This window comes from Ursus americanus, chromosome 3 (genome assembly GCF_024610735.1).
Source record: "Ursus americanus isolate L20-20 chromosome 3, mUrsAme1.1.p, whole genome shotgun sequence".
NCBI classification, from domain to species: Eukaryota; Metazoa; Chordata; class Mammalia; order Carnivora; family Ursidae; genus Ursus; species Ursus americanus.
The window spans coordinates 14,673,999-14,684,516 of NC_142129.1; positions in this window are offsets into that span (position 1 = coordinate 14,673,999).

The following is a 10,518-nucleotide window of genomic DNA, read 5'->3' on the forward strand; positions in this document are numbered from 1 at the left end:
AGTATTTCGAAAATGTTGGTTTAACACATTATTTTGGGCAACAGAATCACATAGTGATAAATATTTCTAAAGGCCGATTTTCAAATTTCTCTCGTCATAGCATGAATTTCTTTTACAAAGGCAGTTAATGCCTCATTTGTAGCTTTAAGAAATTACTTTTAACTTAAACGGACCCATTAAGCATGTTCATTTCTTTCACAATACCAGCTAGGTAGGCACTGTGACCATCAGGGGTCAGTCAGCAAAAGAGAACCCACTGCAGGCCTTCCAAGCAAACAGGGCATTGAGATGCTTCGGGCACATTTAGAAGGACTGCAGGAGTTTAGGGAAGTTGCCAGCAAGGTTCAGCAGTTCTAAGCAGTTACTGGGAGGTTGGGGCTGTCACCCAAGTCAGAAAAATGCAGGGACCCCCCACTGCTGATCAGAGCTGCGCCGAGTACCAAAGTGGGGGCTCATAGATCACCTAGAGGCTAGGGCAGAACTTGAAGTCTACCATGACCTACCCATTTTGCTAGGTGCTGCCAGAGAAAAAAATACCACTTTGTCCTCCCACCTACAAAATCTCACATGCATACACTGGCAGAAAGGCAGAGGAGTTTGGGAGCTGTAGTTTCCATAATTCCGGTCTCCGTAACTGGGAGAGAGAGTAACCCAGCCAGCCATGGGAATGGACGCTGGCTAACAGAAAACAGACTGTGGGCCTCACAGCAGCATCCTCCTGGCAGCCTCTCGTCATCCCAGAACAGAAGAGCAATTAAGAAACACCTGCCTCTTTTGTAAAAGAAGAACAGCAATTAATTTTTAAGTTTGACAACTCTTGTAAATACTTTTCAACACGATAATCACTCAGTCTCTTGGCGGTCTATAGGATTTTCATGGCTACTTTGCATTACATAGTAGTTTCTTCTAATGAAAGGTATTACTTGTAATTATATTAATGTAACCAGTAACATCCTGTGGCATATAAACTACAGTACATGATAATACTCAGAAGTAAGTGTGACTATTAACAAGCAGGCTGACGTGCTAGGTGCAGGCAGAAGGCAGCACTTGATTCCTCTCCCCACCGAGGCTCGAGAACCTCCTAGCTGAATTCTTCCTCTCCAGCATGAGATTGTGGGTGGTTCACACAGCTATTCCAAGAGATAACAGGACGATTAGCCTTTTTTCTTTGGTTTTAAAAAAAGTCCAGTCCATATAACATTAAAACTCCAAACTTCACCCCAGTAGAACTCCGTGTTGTTGGCTGAGACTGCCGTAGGCTGAAAAATGAGCAGGGAGAGGTGGAGGACACGGCCAACCTCTCCGGCTGCCTGATCTGCTCTTCGCTCCTCAGATGCAGCCTGTTTGTGGAACACGCTAGACCTGTCAGGTATAAAGAGAAAGCGACTTTATGTTCTCAGAGTGCCCCTACAAACCTGCCCTGCTGCTTTGTTTTTCCTTCTGCCTCGATGAAAGTGCTGGCTTTTCCAGTCTCTGTAAAGTAACAAACAGGTTGAAGAGTTCTCCTCCTTCTCATCATTTCAGAAATAGTCTCTTTTCCTGGGTGTTGACAAGTGTCATCCGGTCATTTATTGAAACTTCACATGTCAGTTACTTTTAAACTTCTCCCCTTCCCCAGCCTGGCAGTCTGAGGGAGAAGGGGGGTCACGGTCAGTGTCATTCTGACCTCTCACACACTATCTCTTCCCAGTGGCTGCTGTTCTGGGCCTTGTTCTCCTTCCTCGAGCGGCAGACGTGTCACCTGGTGCTAGTGTCCTCTGGGAGGAGCAGATTCCAGGGTTGCTTTCCGGACACGTGCTTTCTCACGGGTTCTCCAGACTCTGTCCATCCCTGGGGATCTCTTGCCAGAAGTTCCCCTGCAGGCCACGCCTTCTCTGGTTCCTTAGGATTCCTACCCCAGCCTCCCCACCGCTGCTGGTGTCATCTCATCCCTCCAGGGGTTCCCTTCAGCCGGGTTCCTCCTTAAAATGACCACACCTCACTCCCTTTCTTGAAAACCATATCGGGCGTGCAAGCCATTGCGAATGCAGCCGTCTCTCCTCTTCTGCCTTCTCAAGGAGCTAGCCACCCGACAGTTTGAAGAGCTGTTCAGGGTTGAAGAGTTTAGGTTTTTAGGAGTGAGTCAGACACCGGTCGCCGTGTCCCTCAAACTCCACGGGATGTGTCAAGCTCTTCCAAGGGTCCACTTGAAGTGCCCCCTCATTTGGCATGAGGCAAAGAGGAAGCACCCCCACCCTCTCCTTCTTGGGGAGAAGGGAAACATCCAGCATACTGACAACTACTTCCAAAGAAACCCTCTCACATTCTCTTACATCGCCTGGGGCGGATGCCGAGCTAAGCCTTGCCAGTGTGGAGCTAATGCTTCCCAGGATCCGTCTCCCGATCTCTTAGCACGGGCTGCACGGGTGATCTAGCTCCTCCTCCCTTTAGAGTGTGGACACACTCGGTGCCTATTGTTTTGTCCTCAGCCTTTGGGGTTTCTGGTGAAACTGACACAGAAAGAGTCCTATTTTAGTACATGAAATTACCATTGTCAACCCCTCCTCATGGAACTCCTGTCCTTGCACCAGGACACAGGATGCACTGCGGGCGACACGCGGTAGTCTGACCTACGAACCGGACTGCGAATGGACAGTTAATATGGAATTCAGTAATAAATAGCATATACATTATAATTTTATATTAAATATTGATATGTACATATTATATATTTACATATGGATATCAACTGTTTTATACAACATATATATAGGACTTTTGTTTTTGACATTATGAAAGATTAGATGTGCAGAGAAGTCTCTCAATATAAAACACTGTAATCACTGGGTGAGATTTTAACAAACACACAAAAAAACACTTTTTCAAAGCGTGACAGAGCTGACAGTAAAGAAGCTAGAATAACCAGAGGTGACAAAGGAGTTGGAATAGGAAAGTAAGCACTGACAGCAGCATTTGCCCTGAAGAGATCTGTCTATCCCTGGTGGCCTAGAGTCTGGATTTCAATTTGCCGTAGGCCATCAAAAGGAAGGAAAGCCTCATACTAGCATGGGGGGGAGGTCAGATCAAAAACTCTTACAAAACTGGGGCACCGGGGTAGCTCAGTCAGTTAAGCTTTCGACTCAGGTCATGATCCCAGGACACCACTTCCGAGTCCCTGCTCAGCGGGGAGCTTGCCCCTCCCCTGGCCCCTTCCCCTGCTCCTGCTCTCTCTCTCTCAAATAAATAAAATCTTTTTTTAAAAAAAGAATTATTAAAAAACTCTTACAAAATGATGGAACCCCCAAAATTGACCTCACTGGTGGGAATGAAAAAATTATCCCAGACCTCACTAAGAAGAGACTTTCCCGTTCTTGTTTTTTTTTAAGAGTTCATTTTTTAAGTAATCTCTACACCCACCCAACATGGGGCTCAAACTCACAACCCTGAGATTGAGAGTCACATGCTCTACTGACTGAACCAGCCAGGAGCCGTGAGACCTTTCTGTTTTAATCTCAGCTCAGGGTGGGATAGCAGGATGGAGAACCTTCTGTAAGAGTTCCTAACCACCAGCAATAACCAGTCACATGCATTTGTGGTTGAAATTCATCCTGCCGCTGAGGCCCTGAAACCCTTAAGCTAACATTTAGTTTGACGTTGTCCTGGGTTGGTAATGTTCCTAGGAGCGTGGAAAAAGTGAACTCAAAAACTCTTTAGAGGGACATACTTTAAATGTAGACCTCAAAGAACGCCCATAGCTGAAGTTACAAAGTTTAGAGATATATAATAAAAAATCACCGAACATACAGAAATAAGCCACTGTGAGCAAGTCGGCAGAAAACAATAACCACAAGACTGGACCCACAGTTTGGGTCAAGTTCTGACTCTGGTGCCTGGGACTTAGCTCTGGGAAATGCCCTTTGAGGCTCCCAACCCAGTGCTTTTAAGAACTGGGCCCCACATTGGCCTCTCCCCTTAGGATACATCCCCAGCTAAGAAAGCTGTTTATAAACCCTGGAAAAAACAAGCTCACAAGTGAAAACAATCAGCTATTTGAGGAGTGGAGTCACACCAAAAGAGACAATAACTGGAACAAACTGTACTAGTCAAACCAGAAGAGAACAAGACAAATCAAGAACTTAAAATAAGCATAATAAAGATCCTTCCCGAGATAGGAGGACGATAATCACAAATAAGCAGCTATAAAGAATCGAATGGAAATACTGGGTACGATATATGTAATAGTGAATAAACCCCACAGATTGGATAAAAACAAGAATGGCTACATAGCTGAAAAATGAATAATGATCCAGATCAGCTCAAGGAATTCTCCCAGAAGGTACTGGAAAGAGATGGAGAATATGAAAGAACATTTAAGAGATGATGATGACGATGATGATGATGATGATGATAATAATGTAAATATCTCTACAATATGTGTCCCAGAAAGAGAGAAAACGGATTTAGGAAAGAGAATAGTTACAGAAATCATAAGAACTTTCAAAAATTAAAGATAAAAAAGATTCCAATACATAGGTCTCATGGAGCACCAAACAGAATAAATATAGCAAAACAAAACTCTGACACATTAGAGTGAAATTGAAGAACATCAAAGACAAAAACAAAATTCTAGAAGCTAGAGAGAAGGAGCAGATAGCCCACAAAAGAGTAAGAATTAGACTGACATTCGTTTTTTTTAACAAACACTGGAGACGAAAAAGCAATCAAGTCATATTTTCTAAGTGATGAAGGAAAATAACTTAGAATATTATATCCAGCTAAACTGTTCTATAAATGTGAGGATGCAAAAATGGTAAGTTCAGACATGCAAGGCCTTAGAAAGGTCACAACACAAAGTCTCTTTGGAAACTCTCCTTGAGGAAGTACTTTTATACTTAATATACTTAGCTATCTACTATAATTATACGAATATACTAAGTACTCAATAAGCACATGAAAAGATACTCAACACCATGAGGCATTAGGGAAATGCAAATCAAAAGGAGGAGTACCACTTTATACGTACTGCAATAGCTATCATCAGAAAATGGAAAATAACAAGGGTTGGCAAGGACGCAGAGAAATTTAAGCTCTTCTATATTGCTAGTAGAGATGCAAAATGTTTCAGCTACCATGGGAAACAGTTTTGTGATTCCTCAAAAAGTTAAACAGAGAGTTTCCACATGACCCAGCAGAGTTCCACACCTAGGTACATACCCAAAGAAGTGAAAACATACATCCACACAAAAACTTGTACAGTAGTCCCCCTTATCCGCAATTCAGTTACCCATGGTCAGCCATGGTCTGGAAGCTGATGATCGCCCTTCTGACATCGTCAGAGGGTGGGTAGTAGCCTAATGCTACATGATAATGCCTATGTCATTCACCTCACTTCATCTCATCATGTAGGCATTTTATTGTTTCATATCATCACAAGGGTGAGTACAATATAATAAGATATTTTGAGAGAAAGGGGCCACGTTCACATAATTTCTATTACAGTATATTGTTATAATTGTTCTATTTTATTATGTTATTATTGATAATGTCTTATTGTGCTTAATTTATCAATTAACCTTTATCATTGGTATGTATGTATAGGAAAAAACATAGTGTAGATAGGGTTCAGTACTATCCACCGTTTCAGGCATCCTCTGGTGGTCTTGGAACATATACCACTTGGATAAGGGGGGACTACGGTACAAAAATGTTCATAGCAGCATTATTCGTACTATCCAAAATGTGCAAACGTCCTAGGTGTCTATCAACTTCTAAATGGATAAATAAAAATGTGATATATTCATACAATGGAATATTATTCAGAATATAGATACCTGGGATATCAAACAACATTAGGACAAATCATAAAGAAAAATGAGGGACATTATATATTGGTGGAAAAAACAATAGATCAAAAAGATATAACCATAATGAACATGTATGTACCCAATAAAATTCATCGTTCCTTGAAAAATTAGTAAGACTGGAGATTGAATAAGACTGGCAAGACTGAAAAAGAAAAAGGGCGTGATGCATATAAACAAAACCAAGAATGAAAGAGGAAAACAAAGATACATCAAAGATTATAAGCATACAAAAATTATGAGTACATTTCTAAGAAATTTTCTGGAGGTGTTGATCATGTTATTGGTGTTATAGGGAGAGCACCTGATATAATCCAACTCATGCTCAACAGTCCCAGAACATTAGGAATAGAACTTTTTAACTTCATAAAAACTATATGCCAAAAATCTAGAATAAACATCACACTTAATGGAGAAAATTGAGATAAGGAACAAAGGAACAAAGATGTCGCTTTCACCATTACTCTTTAATATAGTACTAAAGGACCAGTCTAATGCTCTAAGATAAGAATAAAGTGAAAGAATTGGGAGGGGAGATTATACTGTCATTTTTTTTTTTAGTTTATTTATTTATTTACTTAAGCAATCTCTACACCCAATATGGGGCTCGAATTCACAACCCCGAGATCAAGATTCGTACGCTTTTCAGACTGAGCCAGCCAGGCACCCCTACTTGTCATTTTTTGTAGACTATATGATCATCTCCATTGAAAAGCTAATAAAATCCTCAAATGAGTTATTTGAGTAAGAGACTTTAGCAAACTTGTTGAACACAAACTCAGCTTTCAGAAACCAGTAGCATTCCTTGAGACCAGTAAATACTATTAGAATATAAAATGGAGAATAGCATACCGTTCATAAAAGCAACAATTGTAGAGTTCCCAGAAACCAATACATTAAAAAACCTCTATAGATAAAATTTAAAACTATAAAGTTAATAGAAGAAAGTGTAGGGGGATATCTTTGTGACCTAGGGGTAGGGAAAAATCTAACAAACCCCTCAACACATACATGTAAACAAATGGATCAATCTGACTGTTAAATTTAAGATTTTCTGTTCCATAGGATCTCATCGACAAAGTTAAAAGAGAGGTTACAGATGAAAATATCAAACACATCTAAAACTGGTAAAAGATCGTTATCTACAACAAAAAGATAAAATGCAATTGAATAATGAGCAGAGATGAACAGGCAACTCGCAGAAGACTACCCATAGCCTTTCTTGTGATAGTGAGAAACTGGAGGCAATTAGGTACCTACCTCCAGGACACAGATATGTAAAATGTGGTGGGTATATACTGCGGAATACGATGAAGTGATAAGCAACACACAATTTGTCCACATAGCAACACGGACAAATCTAAGGAACATGAGAAAAGTAGGAAACAGCAAGATCTATAGCCCCAGACCATTTGTATGAATCAAATGTGTATATGCACGAAATAACACTATTTTAGAAGTATACATGGATGGCAGGGGGCACCTATGAGATACAGGGGACTGGGGACTAAGGAAGGAAGGAGAAACTGAATTTATAATACAGTGAGGGGATGAGTTCTTGTACTGAGTGATGATGACCATGTGCTATGAATTGAGGCCCCTGGTTAATGCATTGCGTGCATTTGAGGTACAATAACGCAGAAGTAAACTACATACAACACATTCATAGAGTTTGGAGCTGGAGTGACCATCTGGCTATGAAGAGAGAGCCTGAAGTTGTCAGAGGGCTATCTGTGAAATCTGACGCTTTGAATGCCAGCGCAGAGACAGGGTTAAATTTGACATTGAATCACTGGAGAAAGCTTCACCTACACGAGGCTTACCTCTCGACTACTCAGTTATATGAACCAAAAGATTCCCTTTACTGTTTTGTTTAACAGACTAGTTTTTAGAGAAGTTTCTCTTACTTTTTAAGCCAGGGTTTTGACATCTGCAATCAAAGAATTCTGTTTAATCCACTTCTGTACTTTAAGTATTAAAAAAAGAAAAGACTTTTTAAAAACACAATGGGCTTCACCTCTATAGTTTGGGAAATTAGGAGAGCAAGAGGAAGCATGAATTTAAGAAATGAATTTAAGAAAAAAGGCAGAAGAGAGAGAGAATAACAGCCACCATTAATTAGCTCGTATGTGCTAGGCACTATGCTAGGTGCTTTCCACATCTAGTCTCTAATTCAGCCGCGCCCCCACCATTGGGTATCATCACTGTAGAACTAAGGAAACAGGCTAAAAGGAGCTAAGCATCTTGTCTAAATTAGTGCCACAGCTTCATAGTAGGGCCTTGGGAACCCATCTGTCTGATGGCAGCCTGTTCTCCTTCATGCTACGCCACCTACTAGGAAAAAGATAGTGGGGAAATGGTAGAGGGACAGACCAAGGGACACAGAAGAGGTAAATATACAGACAGAAAAACCAAGCCACGTCAAGGCACACACTGATGGGGGAGAGCATCATTTTCGAGGTAAGGACCCTCATGACATACCAGAGGATACCGGCATCAGAGGGGGCTGTCCTTCGAAAAAGCTCATGATCTCACTTGCCATGTAATTCAACCCACGGTGCACCCAGACAGAATCAGCTCTTCTGCTTTGATTTCCAATGTTCAAAACCCTTTTAAACCAAACATTTCTCAAGAGTTTCTCAAAGCTTTACTTGGAAAAGAAGCAACATCAAAGATTCCAGACACTGACTTTCAGATCTAGTATGTCAAGTCATTATTACCTATGCCAGAATGCACTTCTGTCTGCGCGATGTGCGTCCACGGGATATTACAGTTTGCCTGGAGACAGTCATCTCAATGCTCATCAATTAAAAACAGATACAGTCAACAGTGGTGACACCACAAGCATGGAACCCTGTGAGCCGCCAAAAAGAACAAAACAGACCCCCACGTACAGATGTGGAAAAATCTCCAAGATAACTGAGGGGAAAAAAAGCCAGGTACTGTACAGCAGGGTATGTTTGCTAAATTTATGTTTAAGAGTCAGGTATATATTTATACTTATAACTGTAGAAATTGGTAGCAGTGGTTGCTCTGAGAAAAAGAAATAGGAACCATGGCTAGGAAAGACATGCTTTGCACTAAATGTATGCCCATGTACTTGGTACTTTTTTTTTCCAAGTGCAAGGATAATCTTTAAAAAAAAAATGTTTTTTTTAAATTAAGTAGGCTCCTTGCCCAATGTGGAGCTTGAACTCATGACCCTGAGATCAAGAGTTGCATGCTCTACTGAGCCAGCCAGGTGCCCCCAAAACTCTTTATTTTAAATCAAGCAGTTCAGTGTGTCTTCCCTCCAAAACAGATCCAATTTTGGGATCTAGTAGGATCTCAGTAGAAGAAACAAGGTCTTTTCTTTTCCCTTCTCCCATTTCTTTCTCCCTTTTTTCAACCAAGGCCACCTGTTTTTTTCTTAAAAACTAACAAACAAAAAAACCGTTTCTCATGTCATTCACGTTTGTTGAAAATACTTTTAGGTGAAAGGATTGAGAAAAAGCACTCATACCACCACTCTTTCGATTTGGGAGTGTTAGGTCTTCCTATATATTTTTCTGTGCCTACGTGCATTTACACTTGTAACTGCTCTTTCTTATTGCCTGGACATCTTGGCCATTCCTTATTTTTAAAAATTTCTATTTAATATTATTTTTATTTACTTAACCAATCCTAACATGGCATTAGGCTGTTTCAAACTTTTACATCATTGCACAGAAATCTTTGTATAATCCATCTCCCTCTTAGAATCAACTTATAAAAACAAAGTAACTCCATCACCGATTTGTGTTGCCGTTCCGTGCACCCGTGTCCTACCAACCACTTTCCGGTCCCAGAGCTCAGGTCTGACACAATTTCCTGCCTACATGGACAGTGTAAAACTTCCTGCTCCATGTATTCTTCTATACTCCTTTGAAAAACCCCACCTTCGGGACACCTGACCTTCATTCAACTCTAGAAGATTGGTTGCATTTCTTTACCGGATTACTTGTTGGCTCTCTAAAGGTTATTATTCTGAAATCCTTAACTCCTTGAGCCAAGTATCTTCTTAGAAACTTTTCTAAAACTGCAGAATATAATAAATAGTAAAACAGAACCAGTTTGAATGATCAGAGCTAAGGCTTACTAGCATGGATTCTAAGTGACATGCCTATTATATAATTTGTTAATTGGAGTTACATGAAGAAAAAATTCCATGGTCAAATAAGCTTGGGGAAATTATAGATTTAAAAATATCTTGCTTACAGGGGCACCTGGGTGGCTTAGTTGTTTGGGCTTCGGACTAGTGACCTCAGCTCAGCTATTGATCTCAGGGTCATGAGTTCAAGCCCCGCATTGGTCTCCACGATGGGCATGGAGCCTACATTAAAAAGAAAAAAATTTTTGCTTGCAATAACACCTTTAATATGTTAATACACATTTAAAGATGGCGATAACATAGTTGAGTGCAGTCGAATAACAACAGGTATCTTTAGGGGCTATTACTTCCCAAGAACTGGCTTTGGCAAATCTGTCCTTAAAAGTTTTTTAGTAAAAGCACTTGCAGTCTATCCTCCTCCCCCATGCAGGGGGACCGTCCCTTTTAAAAGTTCTTCATCTTCGCGATAAAGCACCAAAAATACATGTAAGTAAAAGGAAAAAGAAAAAGCACTCATATAACCACTCTTTATATTTTCGGGTGTAT